The sequence below is a fragment of the Neoarius graeffei genome, chromosome 14, assembly GCF_027579695.1.
Source record: "Neoarius graeffei isolate fNeoGra1 chromosome 14, fNeoGra1.pri, whole genome shotgun sequence".
In the NCBI taxonomy this organism is placed as follows: Eukaryota; Metazoa; Chordata; class Actinopteri; order Siluriformes; family Ariidae; genus Neoarius; species Neoarius graeffei.
The window spans coordinates 7410516-7427153 of NC_083582.1; the positions used below are offsets into that span (position 1 = coordinate 7410516).

General features: G+C 40.7%; 1 protein-coding gene across 2 annotated transcripts in view; it reads left to right on the forward strand.

The window, feature by feature from the left end:
• The first annotated feature begins 5043 nt into the window (after window positions 1–5043).
• The window catches only part of fam53b (family with sequence similarity 53 member B), a 98029-nt gene continuing 86434 nt past the window's right edge, over window positions 5044–16638 (forward strand). For both annotated transcript variants that reach the window (XM_060939211.1, XM_060939210.1), the window contains exon 1: window positions 5044–5279. The gene's annotated coding sequence lies outside the window, so the exon portion shown is untranslated. The remainder of the gene's footprint in view (window positions 5280–16638) is intronic.

The window sequence follows — 16638 nt, forward strand, 5'->3', positions numbered from 1 at the left end:
ATAACTTGCAGAATTTTTGTGATAGAGCGCTCAAATTTTGACACAAAGTCCCGTCATTTATCTACTACAAATAGCAATGTTTTCAACTTCAACTATATCACCGGATTCATTACTTGATGTCAAATGCAAGGAATTGCTACAACCTGCCCCACTACCAGGGTATGTTGTAACACAACCTGGGATAAATTGAAATGGTAAAATTGAAGAATTAAAAATTGAGACCACACCACAAAATATGCATCTATATAAGTTTATTGTGCACGTGCCAACACTTCACTCGATAAATCAACATTTCACTCGACAAATCAACGGTATACCCAATAATAGGTAAGTTTTACGATCTGCACAATATCCAGGTGAGAACCAGCAAACCAGCTTCCTTTACGAATGGACACTTTGTGATGACAGGAGTGACAGCGCTACACAAGCCCGTCCTTTGGGTAACTTTTGTCTTTGATTAGATATAAACTTCCACACTTACCACAAACATCACCACAAAAGTCCCCCAGTAACCCTCTGTCCCTTAACCGTCTGTGTAATCCTTCCCGAGTAGAACAAATTCAGACAATATCATCGTAAATCAAGGGAGGCTCATGGGCCGCCATCACATCACAGAACAGAGCACATGAGCGACTGGGAACGAGTATGCACATTCCATACATCATAACGTATGGGGTCATGTTTGAGTCGGCAAAAGTAGTTCAGTAAAATTAGGTCAATATTTCAATCACGATTTTCTTCAGTAATATCTATTTTATTGAAGCGATTGTTTCATTTTTGGTTATTACTTAGTAATAACCTACTTTTGGGCATTCTTTCAGATTTGCTTTTTTTCAGATAACTTTGCTCTATCTCTTACCGTTTTCATTTTGGCACAGGCTAAATAGTTCCTTCACCCTTCACTGTATATAACAGGTACACTAAGGTGTAAAATTTCCGAGTTGTAATTACGGGGATGGTTGTAACACTGTCTTATGAGGTGTTAGTTGCAACCATCCCCATCCCTAGTTTAGCTAGCTGTACCAGCATGGTGGTTTGAAATTAGCATAGATTAAATACTTAAGAACCTACTCTTTAATCTAATACAAGTTACATAATTCAAACTCCTACAGTGTCAGTACTAATCAAAATATAATCTTGGTCCATGAAATGACTCTGACCTGAAAATTAATGTTTTGGCTGTGAAATCTATACACTTCTTCACACATCCATGCAAATTCACATGCAAGGTCATGGAGGGAGTGGTTATACATATATAAATTGATCACATGATTCTTATGTTATCCCTTATTTGCAGATTTGGACAAAGTTCAGATCCCACTGGTTAAATGTTACTCCGATACAAGTGAAAGTTGTCCAGTCAAATTGTTACTTAATTCCTCGGTCACAACCGGCCGTACGTGCTCCTACGGCCAGTCTACGTGCAAGAAACGCACGGAGGGTGCGCGTGTGACGTGCTGATTTTCGAGCCATAGACTGGCCGTAGAGGTTCTTTGTCATGTCAAACAAACTCTACGGGCGCTTACGTTTTTTTCAGGTTGCAAGACAAACTTACGGCCAATGTGCGTCTTTCTCCACGAACAAAAAAACGCAGCGATTTGGGAAATGCCAAAAATCGCACGGCCAAAAAATTGTACGTCCGGTTGTGACCTAGGCTTACGTTAAAGTACTTGCTTTTAAAAATACTTAAGTATTAAAAGTACATTTTCTGTCAGTGCATTGTAGTATTATGGCCACAACGCTTACAAAACCTAATGCGTCTGAAGCAACCGACTGGATTTACAAAATGAACGCATGCTGTGCCATCATGGTGTTTTAACGTTAAGGTAGCTAGTCAGTGAAGCTCCACTTGACATGCTAGCAAACTCTTTTCAAACTCAAAATCATATTGGGTAGCTAATGCTACTAGAAAAGAAAGATTTCTACAATCTGTTTATTTGGCAAGACTATGCTAAAACATGTTTCTGAAAGGACTTCAGATAAGTTAACGTTATTCATGTTAGCGTAATTCCGTTTTTACATGCTAACTAACAGTGTCCAAGTTAACTAGCTGTGTGTTAACGTTAGCCATAGACAAGACAATGGCAACTTGGTGGGTAAATCCATAGAAAGTCATTTGACTAACCAGACTGCAAAGCTAGTGCAACATTATCGCTAGCTCTAAAAGCACAGACAACTTCATTGCAAGCTTTCTCTTGGAATAAAACGTTTACAGACCTCAATATGCTTCTGCAGGTTGGATGTCGGGTTTTTGTAGGCCATGATGTGGTTCGTTTTAGGCAAACATTTAAAATAAATCTTTCGTCCTTTCGGAAAACTGAAACATGGCTTCTAGGTATGGCCATGAATCCGTGCGTTCCCCGGAAGAGCCGCCTCCTTCCATTCTGCCATCAACTGATCATGTTAAATAATGGTACTGGGAGATCATTGAACTTGATTTTATCCAGTCTATGGACGTGACATGACCCTAGTGATTACTGATCGACTGTCTCAGTGTCACCTGCGAAAAAACCAATCACGTTTTAGAAAAGAAAAGAACAAACAACATCCACTTTCTAAGCTGCTTCATAGTAACAAGGACCTTGACAGCAATGTAGTGGAGTGAAAAGTACAATATTTGTCTTTCAAATGTAGTGAAGTTAAAGTTATAAGTTTGCAGAAAAAAATAATACTCAAGTAAAGTACAGTTACTCAAAAAGTCTACTTAAGTAAATATATATATATATATATATATATATATATATATATATATATATATGTGTGTATGTTATTTACCAGCTGGGAGGTCCGTATGGTGAAATACCGTGACCGAGGTCTTGAAAGTACTGAGCGAGGCGCTCTGGGCCGAGATCAGTATTCAAGGCCGAGGTCACGGTATTTCACCATACGGACTGACCTTAAGCTGGTAAATAATATATTTATTTTTTTCTTTACCAAATTCTAACAGAAAACGACAGCGCCCGAAAGGGAAAACCGAGCCGAGCCGCCATTTTGAATCCTCATTCACGGCTGTAATGCAAATGGCTTCCTCCTCGGTATACAAGTGCACTTCCATGGCAGGAAAAAACTACATTCTGCCGCCTATGTAGTCCCCTATTTATACAAATAGGAGTCATTCAGGATTCAGCCATGTTTTTGCTCGGCGTTAGCAAGTTAGAGGTTTTTAGCTTTCTCCTGAAATGTTTTCTTTTATTTCTTCTTCCTCAGGGTAGTAAAACTCGCTTTCGCTGTGAACACTGTCGTTATCGCTATCCATGATGTAAAATTAATGCTATTCTCCTGAGAAATGCGAAAATAAACATTGACAAAAATTTGTTGTTGTGAACGAGCGAGTTGCCAGAGGTCCGTAACCGGGGTCCGTATCGTAGGATACGGACCCGCTCTCCAGCCAATCAGAGCGGACTGCGAAAAAAATAAACTTCATTCCTGTCCACCTCTGCTTATTTGTCAAAGTGATGCTGTTACAACAGGGGTGTCCAAACTGATCCATGAAGGGCCGTGTGGCTGCAGGTTTTCATTCCAGCCATGCAGCAGCACACCTGACTTGGCTCATTCAATCAACTGAACTGTCTTCACACAGTCTATTGCCGCTTTTCCACTACAAACGCGGCTGAGCCGTGCCGTGCTGAGTTGGGCTGAGTCGAGCTGAGCGGGGCTGTTGGAGTTGCATTTCGACTACAACCACGCTGAACCGTGCTGGCTGGAAGTGGGTGGACACATTGGGTGGAGTTAGCAAAAGTGGGTGGACGTCACGTGATGTCGTTAAGCGGCACAAACAGTGACATCAGTGAGCTTTTAAGCGGTAGTCTCACAGCCCGGATAGTAAACAATAAACATGGAGGACATGGAGTCGTTAGTGTTGCTGGTCTTGGTGCTGTGGCTTGTTGTCACCGACAACGCCAACAGATACTGGCAAGAGCGTATAGATGAGGCGAGGCACATAAGGCTTCAGAAATTCTCGTAATTCTCCTTCTTCCGGGTTTACAGATCTCAGCGTGCTCGCGGGGCGTGTGAGGACACTCCTCCTCACCAATCAGTGCACAGGGGAGTGTCTCCTCACGCCCCCAGCCTCACTCAGCTCGGTTTGGCTCGCTTCAGCCCCACTCCAAAACCGTGCGAGTTTTGGGGGCTAAGCAGGGCTGAAGCGAGCTGAGTCGTGCTGTTTTAAGGTAGTCGAAACGCGAGCCGTGTCGGGCTGAAGTGAGCTGAAAAAGGGTAGTGGAAAAGGGCCAAAATACTTGCAGCCACACCCACCCTTGATTAAAGGGTGGGTGTGTCAGTTGATTGAATAAGCCAAATCAGGTGTGCTGTTGCATGGCTGGACTGAAAACCTGCAGCCACACGGCCCTTCATGGATCAGTTTGGACACCCCTGTGTTACAACCATCCCTTTGTTACAACCATCCCCGGTCTCCCTTATATGTAGCCAGGTTGTTTATTTATAAACTCTTTAATACACATGATTATACAATTACACATTATATAGTCTAGTTTTGTATACTAAATAGTTTTAGTTGTTTTTGTCATTTGAAGGACAGGAGTAATGAAGCTGAATTCAAAATAACGGCCGTTATTTTTCAAATGGTTTTCGCACGCGCTGTCAAATCTAAAATAAATTAAAAAATATTTTAACTGTATGTTTTTTTTAATATATATATATATTTACATATAAAAATAAAAAATGTATATTACTACAAAAAAAAATCCCAGCTAGGCTATTAAAAAAAAAAAAAAAGTTACACACACACAAACTACGTCATCGCTTCTCCAACCTCGTTTGTGTAAAGAGTTTTTTCCCGGTGAGCTCGTACCATTCGGACAGGCTAATATGTGTGATTATTTTGTCAAGGAAATATTACAACTCGAATATTTTATGTATCTAATATATCATAGTTCATGTACTCAAAACATTACACTGTTTTGTATTATCCACTTATGTTGGATTTATTTGCAAAGGAGCTTCTTGATTAAAAGCACCCCCCTCCGTGGCGCGGCGAATGGTTCAGCCGAGTCTCCCTTCTGCACATGAGCGCTGCCAGGCCAGTGTGCGCGTGAGTCGGGAACATGCAGCAATAAGTAACCATAGCAGCGTGCGGGTGCGCGTGTGCGCGTGCTTGTTTGTTTGTTTGTTTGTTAGTGTGTGCGCGCATGTGTGTGTATATGAGTGTGTGAGGTTTATTATATTTTCCTGAACTTTTTAGTAGTAAATAGTAAATAAACACAGCAAATTGAGTTTGTTTTTGATGTTGTGCGACAACTCGGAAAAGATGTTCGCGTTTGGTAAGTAGCTTTTTTTTTCTTAAATAAAATAAAAGTTCCAGATTTTTATTTAAATAATTTTATTTTATAATTATAACATCTAAAGCTGTTTTAATTTCTTTCGGTGTTAATCTAACATGTCAGCCCCTGGGTACTGTGATAACTTTTACTTTTTCGGTTCACGAGTTGTCGAAACCGCGCCATATTTGAGATGTAGTGCACTAGGTAGGGAGCACGTACAGTTCTCTGCGTGCACGACGTAGTGCGCATGTGCGGAGACTGAGTGGCGATTTGGGATTCAGCCTTCACCCAGTGGTAGGCTAACTTGAACTAGCACTGAGCCATTGTTTGCCAAGGCATGTTTAGAATCTGTTTCTACACAGTAGGTTTATTTACATGATTTCAGCTGTAATATTGGATTTAGTCATATTGAAGAGCTATTTAATGACGATTTTGCTAAAATTACAAAAAGAGCTTATTACTAGCTATGTATTATAACTTCTATAACATAAATATAGACCTAATAATCCAGTTTATTGAGTTTTGTAGTGCAAGTTTTGTGATTAGTGCACTACTGTATCTTTTTATATATATATATTATATATATATATATATATATATATATATATATATATGCACTTCTTCATCTTTTGAAAGTGTAAAATGTTCATTCCTGTGATGAAATAAGTCATGCTTGCTGACTTTATATCTGGTGAAGAGTGAGCGAAGGAGTGGATTAAGGTCAGACAGCACCTTTAATATGATCTGAAATCAGATTAGTCTTTGTTTAACCCACAGAGAAGTGAGAGAAAGCCTGGATCGTGTCGTAGGGGGCAGCAGGAACCACACCGAGCAGGCCGTGCACGCATGGCAACCTCCTCGCAACTGCTTTTCTTATCAGGGCAGGCTCTCCAACCACGCATGCAAATTAATGAAATATCCCTCGGGTTGGGCTTTTTTGCGATCCAGATTCTGTTATTACCAAATACAGACTGGATGTGACGAGTGCCCTGGGTTTACTTTTACGAAAGAAGTACAGATTAACATCTTCTCCATGTTGCGCTGTTATGGGAAAACAATCAACGACCGGGTGGTGGGATGAAGACGTCGCAAACCATCATGGATTATTGCACGTATACGACAGCAGATTACCAGCCGTAGGCGGTATAATCGACGCAAAAATCTTTAATTCCATAATGATTAAAAGAAAGAATGACACTTTGTACTTTTTATCCATTTACAGCTACAATTAATAGCACGGAAACAAGTATGTTAAAGCGGCAATAAACAGTCATTCCTTCTCATGCTTGTCTTGCTCTTTTCGTTCTGAAAAGCGAAGCCGATGTGGAAGTGCTAAAAACTGCAGTTAAATGACAGAGTGTGTTAGAACTAAGAAACCTTTATTCGTCACATGCACACTTCAAGCACAGTGAAATTCATCCTCTGCATTTAACCCATCTGAAGCAGTGAACACACACACACACCCAGAGCAGTGGGCAGCCACACTACAGCGCCCGGGGAGCAGTCAGGGGTTCGGCACCTCAGCCCAAGGCCGCCTCACGTCAACCTAACCGCATGTCTTTGGATTGCGGAGGAAACCCACGCGGACACGGGGAGAACATGCAAATTCCACACAGAAAGGCCCTCGCCGGCCACTGGGTTCAAACCCGGAACCTTCCTGCTGTGAGGCGACCATGCTAACCACTACACCACCGTGCCTCCAGTTCCTCGAATGGCCACTTGAGGCAGGCTCTAAAAGCGAGTCAGTTCCCATAGACTCCCAACAAATGTTTACAGCCTGGTACGAAACACAGTTTCAGTCTCTATGGCTAGTTTCCTCCTTCATGACGACTGTACGGGGGGGGCGGGTGAATTTTTATATCATTCAACAGTTTAAATTATATTGAGCCATACATTTATGCATAATTGGGGCGGGGCTGATTAGAGTGACAGCTGGGTTTGTGTCATATTGTTAGCCGCTAGCTGGCATTACCTCAGGACTTACATCAGAAAATAAATAATTTATGGAGCCTTGCTGGTTTTCGTCTTCCAACTTTTACACACTCCTACACCTGTAAGTGGCTTTAATCTGCTTTATTAGATTGTACTTACCTTTCAGTATTAACAGTTACACGCCCAGTTATTTATTTATTTATTTATTTATTGTAAACCGGCCATTGAGGTTATCGTCTGTATCTTATGGAGCTGCTTTTTGGTTCAGCCAGTAGCTTGTTGGCTAGCTTGCATAGCTAGCTTGTTAGCTTCGAGGTTAGTAGGCGTGTTCCAGCCATACTATTCCAGCAGCCAGGCTTCACTATCTCCGCCCCTTTCTCCATTTATGGACTTGGGAGTTAGGTGGAGTCAGATGCTGCCACAAGATGGCGACGCCTGCAGCCTCCTTATTTTTTGAGCTTCAAACCCGCTCTTCAGAAATCCTGCGAGTGGCATCACAGAGGTTTTATCTGTTATTTTTAGTCTAAGGTCTTGTCAGAAAGTTACGGCTTTACCTCCGACTCGCACCGTAAACGTTCGCTACGTAAACGTCTCCATACAGAAAACTTCATCAGATCCGTATCGATGACTGAGACGTTTATTCGCGGAGTCCCTGTGAACGAGCGGTTACTATGGAAACGATAACGCATTAGCACAACGAAATGATTCCGCTCCACTCTGACCAATCGGAGTGGAGAATTATATATGGATTAACGAACGTCCTGGAAAGCGCGGTTTGTTTTGTAGCGGTTGTTAAATTATTGTATCCAGGGGCTTCAAAGTTTGGGAGAATAGCAGGGTACAAATAATTTACAGCAGGGTGCAAAATGGTAAAATGTCTGCCAGCGGCAGACATAATGCACGCAAAGCGTGCAGGGATAGATAGATAGATAGATAGATAGATAGATAGATAGATAAATTCATACTTGCATATCTATCTTTCATGGGGCGGGATGGTTTGGAACAGGCCATCTAAAATTGGGATAACATTTACCCGGGACGGGTATTTGAGGCGGGTCGTCTAGCTTAAGCTTGATTAGCGTTGTTACGCACGCCAGTGTTTCCCACAGAAATTTTGGAGACTATGGGGGAGGCGCGGGGGTTGTTTAAAATTGAGTGATATGTTAAATATTAAGTTATTACTGAAAAACTATTGATTAAAAAAACAGACACTGAGAAATGGTCCTATAAACAACTTTACCAATATAAAAGATTACCAGGACTACAAAAATGCAGAAAAATCGGCTTTACTTATCCAAATGCTCCTGTTGGTTCAAAAGTTAAAGTGCAGAGAACCTCACAGCACAACATGAAGTTACCTTAAAATATAATATAAATGCCTCAGCTTTCATGCAAGAAAAAAAACTATTAATACTAGTACTGTGTGCAGGCAGTCTCTCCTGAAGACTAAATTAAACAATAATTATAAACTAATAAAATAAATGGCTCAGGATTCATAGAAGGAAAAAAACTATTAATACTAGTACTGTGTGCAGGCAGTCTCTCCTGAAGACTAAATTAAACAATAATTATAAACTAATAAAATAAATGGCTCAGGATTCATAGAAGGAAAAAAACAATTTGAACAGAATCTCACAGTATGATGCTGAAGCTGCCGAAACAATGGAAAATAAAATACCATTTTGGCAAAAACGTTGGCATCCATTAATTTCTTGTATTAAGTAAAAAAATACGTTGCCAGATACTGCTGACGTTTTACAGCCCAAAATATGTTCAAAACCCGCCAAAATGCACTTAAAACCGCCCAGATTGGGTGGGAAAACGCGCAATCTGGCAACACAGGCGGCAGTAATGGCTGCGCTCATGTCGAGGATGTAAACACAGTTGACGCGGCAACGGACATACATGACATGGTGGATGTAATTTACGTTCACAACTTTTTTTGCTGTCAGAAATATTTAATATTAAATTTTGTGACTCGACTGACAATAGCCGGCGGCATAACAAGCCATAGCCGGCGATTTGCCGCCGGTGACGGGCTACTTTTGAGACCGCTGTGTATCATGTTTACGATACAATGATTTAACCACTGCTGCAAGACAGATTAATACATTTGAATACAAATACATTTTTGAATACTTGTGAATGATGATTTTGATTAATTTTAAAATTATTTGAATCATTTTAGCTTTAACCCGTATAACATGGTATTTTACTCATTCTTAAATTAAAATGTTTATATATATGTCGTAAAATGAACTGAGAAAGTTTTAACTGTATAACTATCGGACTCAACACAGCTTCGGGTTCTGTTATATATTTATTATATACTGTATATTATATAATTATAACAATGACTTTTTAACTGTACAATTCCTGCTCATTAAAAAAAGGTGACATAAAAAACAGGAAGTGAGCGAGTGAGTCAGGAAGTTGCGCCCAATCGCAAACTTTACATCTAACATGTGATCGTAATTCATTTCTAAAAAAACCCCAAACCTCTTGGATGTTTTGAAGATGCGCTTTGAGTAAATGATGAACTATCTCTTTTTACCACAAAACGTTTCTCTGTTGAAGTCTAGCGCTTGGGAGTGCCGAGAGCCAATCAGATGGCAGCATTCATTTCAGATTCTGGATCTCACTGACAGAAAAGTGTACAAGAGATGCGAGATGGTCCGTGGGTGCTGGGTGGAACGTTTGACGCAGAGACTAATCCTGCATTCGGTTTAATTCGGAAACTCGGAATTCTGAATTTGTGTAATTATGCTATAAAGCTACAAAAAAAAATTGCAGAAAAACACACGCATTATTGTGTCGTGTGGATTGATTGATTGATTGAGTCACCATCACATGCTGAACTTATGTTTGAGGAGATGTTCCAGAGTTTCCGGGTGGGAATTCCAAGCTGTGGACATGCTTTCACTGGGTTTCAGAGTCGGAGTTTGGGAATTCCGACTTCCTGAATTCGAGCTGAACGCAGCATAAGGCTGATTTTTCACCGCTTTGGACAGAGAACGGACCGGAAGCCATTCATATGGAGTGAAAATTTATAAAAATGCAAAAAGATTAACATTCTGAAAATAAAAATAAAAGATGGAAGCATGTGTTTGTCTTTTACTACGGATACTCTACTGATTTTTGTGTGTTTATTTTTGAAAGGCGGCTGGTTTAAAGCGAGACGGCCTTTCGATTTCATAAAATCGGTGAAATTTAGTTCCGTCTGAAATGTGGTGATTGTGATATCTGTTTATTTTTGTAACATATATCACAAAATATCAGGCCATTCTGTGGCTGGGAAGTTATTTAATTTGAGGGGATTAAAGCAAATAATGTGCATGAAATCACTGGCTTCGCGCAGTCAAGCAGACAGAGGAAGTCCGTATGTGTGCATGCGCATGCGCAGGTTTCCCTTTGAGCGTGCGCTGGCAGTTCCATCATTCCGTCGCTAAACGAACAGCTGATCACACCGAGGTGCTCGCTGAGCGCCCATATTTATTAGTTTGGTCCTGCGTTTCCTTTCCTTCGTATAGAACATAACGTCTTTTCTTCTTCTCACTTTCTTTCCGTTACTGTAGTCGCTCTTTCACGTTTCATTCGCACACTCGCGTCCTCTGTTTTTCTCTCCTGTTTCAAATTTGTATCCCACAATGCCTTGTGCAAACGGGGAAAGCCCACCACGTGATGCATGATGTAGTATCTTGAATCGGGTCATGGTGAAGCAGGAAAAAATAGCGGAGAATTTCGGGCCACGTGGAGATAAATTCATTAATTGTTCTAGTTTTAAAAAACTAATAAACTTGGAAGTCTGTGATTCGAATTCAGTAGCTTTCGGTCACTAAACAAAAATAATTGTGTGTCGGGAAAATTCTTTTTATGACCTACAGTTGAAAAATCTGAAAGGCGGTCTAGCTTTAAAAGTTGGCCTGTAACGATCCGGTCTGATCCGATCCAAGATTTATCTCTTTTAGTAAAGCTGTGTGTCAATGTTTGTCAAACCGGAGAAAAGTTTTTCCAGCAGATTTTTAAAAGTTTGGGAAATGCTGATTTTCTTTGCGTGTGTGTGTGTGTGTTGATCAGCCGTAAAGTGCAAATTATTTTCCTGTAAATCTCCAAAAAGGTTGTGGACGCGGACAACCGAGAGCACGAAATGAGCAGTCGGGGTAAAAGCTGAAAAACGGAAGAGGAAGTTATTTTGACTGATTACTGTATTTGTTTGTTTATGGATTACGGCTCTACGCCATTTACACGCCACCGTTTCTTTTGTCCTAACTGAACAATTCGCTTTATTTGTGTTAATTTACAGATTTGTGTTTTTCTTTCTTTAATATTCTTTAGTCAGTACCAATACAATAAAACGAATGATTTGCACTGAATGTTCTGGATGATCTTCTTTGTCCCTGACCTCGTGAACTAGCACAAGGATGCGTTTCCGAGCACAAGCAAGTTTTGACAGGATTTTCATGAACGCCTCGTGTAATTTCTTGAGTATACGGTCGTAAACTAAAACAGGACCAAAAGAGTCACTGGGAAAGAGAACGTCGTTCTTTGTGTGCGTACGTCTCACTGCTGGAGCTGATTTAGTTGCGCGCGAACGTGTTTATGAGCTGAATTAGATTGCATGGATAAATAATTAATAATTAATCTCATCTCATTATCTGTAGCCGCTTTATCCTGTTCTACAGGGTCGCAGGCGAGCTGGAGCCTATCCCAGCTGACTACGGGTGAAAGGCGGGGTTCACCCTGGACAAGTCGCCAGGTCATCACAGGGCTGACACATAGACACAGACAACCATTCACACTCACATTCACACCTACGCTCAATTTAGAGTCACCAGTTAACCTAACCTGCATGTCTTTGGACTGTGGGGGAAACCGGAGCACTCGGAGGAAACCCACGCGGACACGGGGAGAACATGCAAACTCCACACAGAAAGGCCCTCGCCGGCCCCGGGGCTCAAACCCAGGACCTTCTTGCTGTGAGGCGACAGCGCTAACCACTACACCACCGTGCCGCCCCAGCAACAAACATAGTAGCAATTTTTGTCAACATTATTTTCGCATTTCTCAGGAGAACAGCATTAATTTTACAGCATGGATAGCGATAACGACAGTGTTCACAGCGAAAGCGAGTTTTACTACCCTGAGGAAGAAGAAATAAAAGAAAACATTTCAGGAGAAAGCTAAAAACCTCTAACTGTTGCTAACGCCGAGCAAAAACATGGCTGAATCCTGAATGACTCCTATTTGTATAAATAGGGGACTACATAGGCGGCAAAATGTAGTTTTTTTCCTGCCATGGAAGTGCACTTGTATACCGAGGAGGAAGCCATTTGCATTACAGCCGTGAATGAGGATTCAAAATGGCGGCTCGGCTCGGTTTCCCCTTTCGGGCGCTCTCGTTTTCTGTTAGAATTTGGTAAAGAAAAAAATAAATATATTATTTACCAGCTTAAGGTCGGGCCGTATGGTGAAATACCGTGACCTCGGCCTTGAATACTGACCTCGGCCCAGAGGCCTCGGTCACGGTATTTCACGATACAAACCTCCCAGCTGGTAAATAGCATATATAACATTTTTAAAAAAAAATCTCAATTAGAAGTACAAAAAATTATTTTTAAGATTTGGAGTAAAATTATGGAATAATACACCAAGTGATCTACGTAACGTAAGTAAGAAAAAGTTTAATTTAAAGGTTCTGAGTGCAAAAGTGAATTCTGGGTAAAATGTTCTACTTTTATTGATGATGGAGTTTTGAGATGTTTCGCTGCTACGCACACGCATTTTACGATTCCGGAAATCGCCGAAGCAAGCAAGCAACAGTATCACGTGACCACCGTGGGGCGTGTTTGAGCTACTTTTACTGCTCCCCCACCAGAGGAAAAGAAAAGGAAATCCTGCCTAGTGAGTGCAACTGCAAGATAGAACTATAAATCATCCTAGCTAGCGCTTAGCTATCTTAGCCTTAGAGTGCATGGGCTCAACTCCACGGTAGCGAGTATGGAGTTACACACCTAATGTTTTGATCTTACACAGAAAGAAACCATAACACAAAAGCAGGAACAGAGAAAAGAGATAAATATTCGTCTATATATTTTGTTTCACGGATCTATTCGCAAACATCAACCACAAATTACACAAATCCCTGCGACTCAAAACTCTCCGAGGTCGGCGCAGAGTCACGATGTTTTCTTGTTGGCGTCGCCATCTTGGTGTGACGCAGTTCCATAGTTATGCTAATGATTTATAGCTCCTCCCTCACGTCCGACTGTTTCTGTCGGACCGTACCGCTTACCTCACGAGGGAAAACAAAACGGAGAAAAGCGACCAAATCAAAATGATCACATCCCGTTCGTCCACATGATAGTTTTTGCGAGACAAAGGAAAATGCCATGGACAATTAAAAAAAATTTCACATGACTTTGCAGTCAGCGTCTTTAAAGTTACGTAAAACTTTTTGAATTGTTATTAAGAGAAGATAGCTTTGTGGACGTCCCCAACTGTAGACAGGTTAAATTATACATTTAGCTTCAGAATTTTGATTTCTTTAATATCCTAATTCAGTTTTCGCTCTTATGTCATAATTATTTCTTATTAATTCATTCTTTGTCATTTATAGTTTTTTTCACTGATTGTAAATTTTTCTTTTTGTCTTTATGAATCTCATAGATCGCCTCCTGCCTCGATTAGTTACCGTATTTTCTGGACTATAGAGCGCACCTGTATATAAGCCGCATCCGCTCTATTTAAAAAAAAAAAGATATACAAGCCGCACCGGGCTATAAGCCGCAGATATCTATGTTGAAAAATGAGATATTTACTGGATGTACAGAACGATTTTGTACTGTAAATGTACATGTATGTACCTGAACAGATTCTTTCCGAACAGTGCCTTTTAACACGGCAGCAACTTTGCTGATTAAAACGGAACAGAACCAAGAGAAAATAACCGGTATTTATTTACCTTCATTTCTCCTGTGTTTGAAACCACAAGTCACTTTAATCATCTTGGCTGGATTTGAAAATAATTACCAGTTAGTAATTTGTCGTGCGTGTTCTATCTGCTAAAGATCTGCTAATTCTTCTTTGCATTGATTTTTCGTCGATCTTATTTTTGATTCTACTTCCGGTTAGAGCGCCCCTAGCGGTGGAAGAAAAATCCACAGAATAGCCGCACCTTTGTATAAGCCGCATGGTTCAAAACCTAGGAAAAAAGTAGCGGCTTATAGTCCAGAAAATACGGTAGTTTATTGTTAAATGTGATGGTGTTAACTTGTATTGTTTATTTTCTGATGATAAATTAGAATTTTGAACGTCGACGTTAGCCGTTACATTTGACCGACTCGTTACGGTATAACGTATGCTTTGTTACAAAGAAAAAGAATAATAATTTGGAGAAAAAAAATCTTTTTAAAACAAATTCTGTGCGTGATTTTTAAAACAGCTGACATTTTATACGAATTGTCACAGAGCCTGCGGTAGTCTTTTTGCTCACCAAGAAATTTTCATATTCGTGTCATTTATCCTGCGGCAAAAACTCTGAAATCTTTTTTTTTTTTTTTTCTTCGTTTTCTCAGGGCTTTGATTTATTTATCAATTAATTCATTTATTTATTTGAAGCGAGGCCTTTGGGTGTGTAATTTAGTCAAACACCTTAAAACACTGTGATGGGTTTGGCATCGAAGAAGTGAGTCTACAAAGCCAGCAGCGTTGTTCTTTCCTCCTGGCACCAGACCACACGATCTCTACATGCAGCTCTACCAGATTTCTTTTCCTTTTATTGTTTTTTATAGCGCTGGGTGGTGATTTGCCCTCTCGAATATCCTACAAATAATAGTAACGCTGCTATTCTCAGTATCCGATGTGCCGGAATAAACCGAACACTTCAACAGTATCGATGTTTACTTCCATTTTGGTTCCAGTGTCCAAAAAACTCGTACGATATTCCGACATTTACATTTCTGACTATGGCGAAGCGCAATAACAGTGTGATTGAGTCTTTTGTTACTTATTAAAGGATATGGGACATGAAACATAAATGCACGCTATATCAGTTTCTTTCCATTAAAAATATGAATTGACAAATACAAAATCATCTATTAAATTCAGCAAAATCGTTATATTCGTGATGATTATATGGCATTTCTGCTCAACTTCCGATATGCATTTTTTGCAACCGGAAGAGCCGCTGTCACGTGATCATACGTCACAAAAACTTTCGGGCACAGCACAAGCGGGTAGATGAATGGAGAAGTGGATGACAAGAAAATTGTTTTTATAGTCTTTAACGTACATTGGACATCATGGTGTATTGTGCTGCTTATGGTTGCAATAATTCCAATGGGAAATGCCCTGGAGTAAGGTTTTTTGCATTCCCCAAGGACCCGAAGCTGAGGAAAGTGTGGGCTCACCGGCGCATGCGCAGTAGGCTTCGCGCATGCGCAGTAGGCTTGGTAGGACAACTTTACAGAACACCTGTTGAAAAAAACTTTGCACCTACTGTTTCCCACAAACTGTGTTCGGACCATTTCACTGAGGATTCTTTCAACATTAATACTCAGGTACTGAGCGATATTAATTCATGAAACAGGAAGCATAAGGATGAGAAAAAAAACAGTTCAAATCGGGAAGCCGCGCACACCTGCGCCAGGCTGCACAAATGCGCGCAGCTTCCCGACCCAAACCGCCTCTCTCTCATCCTTACACTTCATGCCTCATGCTCCATGAGCCAACATCGCTATTTTTTATTTTATTTTTTTTAAATCGGATCTGCGCGATTCAGCCGTGAAAAAGGCGGCATCCGCCGAAAAGCGCGCTGTTTGCATCCCTGCACGGAGGCCAGGGGACAGGGCAGGGATATTTTTGTTGATCTGAGTGATCCGGTGCGATTTCGCGACCCCCCTGTTGAAGACCTCTGCGCTAAGCGACTGAAAGCCGAGGTAAGGATTAGTATTATAATTTTGGGTGTATCAGTTATTGATTATCATAATTCTGACTCGTTTCTCCATTTTGAATGTTTTCATCTCGGACTCTGGAAGCATTGTATCTCAATCAATCTCGAAAAATATCAGCAAAAAAAAAACTAGCTTGCAACGGACTTTAGCTAGATCTATGATGAACTTTCAATGTATGATACAAAAATAATACTTCTTTCAACAGATCATTAGCCTTTGAGCAGAATTGTTTTTAACTTACCAGGAAGTGTTATCGAGCCGACCGCTTTCAGTTTCATGAGGGCTGAATGAACTCTCACTCTCAGAATCATCTGACCCGTCAGAGTAAAGACAAGATCCATGTTCATGTGAATTTCCAGCTATCGGTTCGAATTGATAGGGTCTAACTTCACATCTCTGTGAAACATCGGGAATGTCACTGTCGATGGTGTCCATTTCGGTAACCTGTTTACATTAGATTCCCAAGCGCTGGCTCC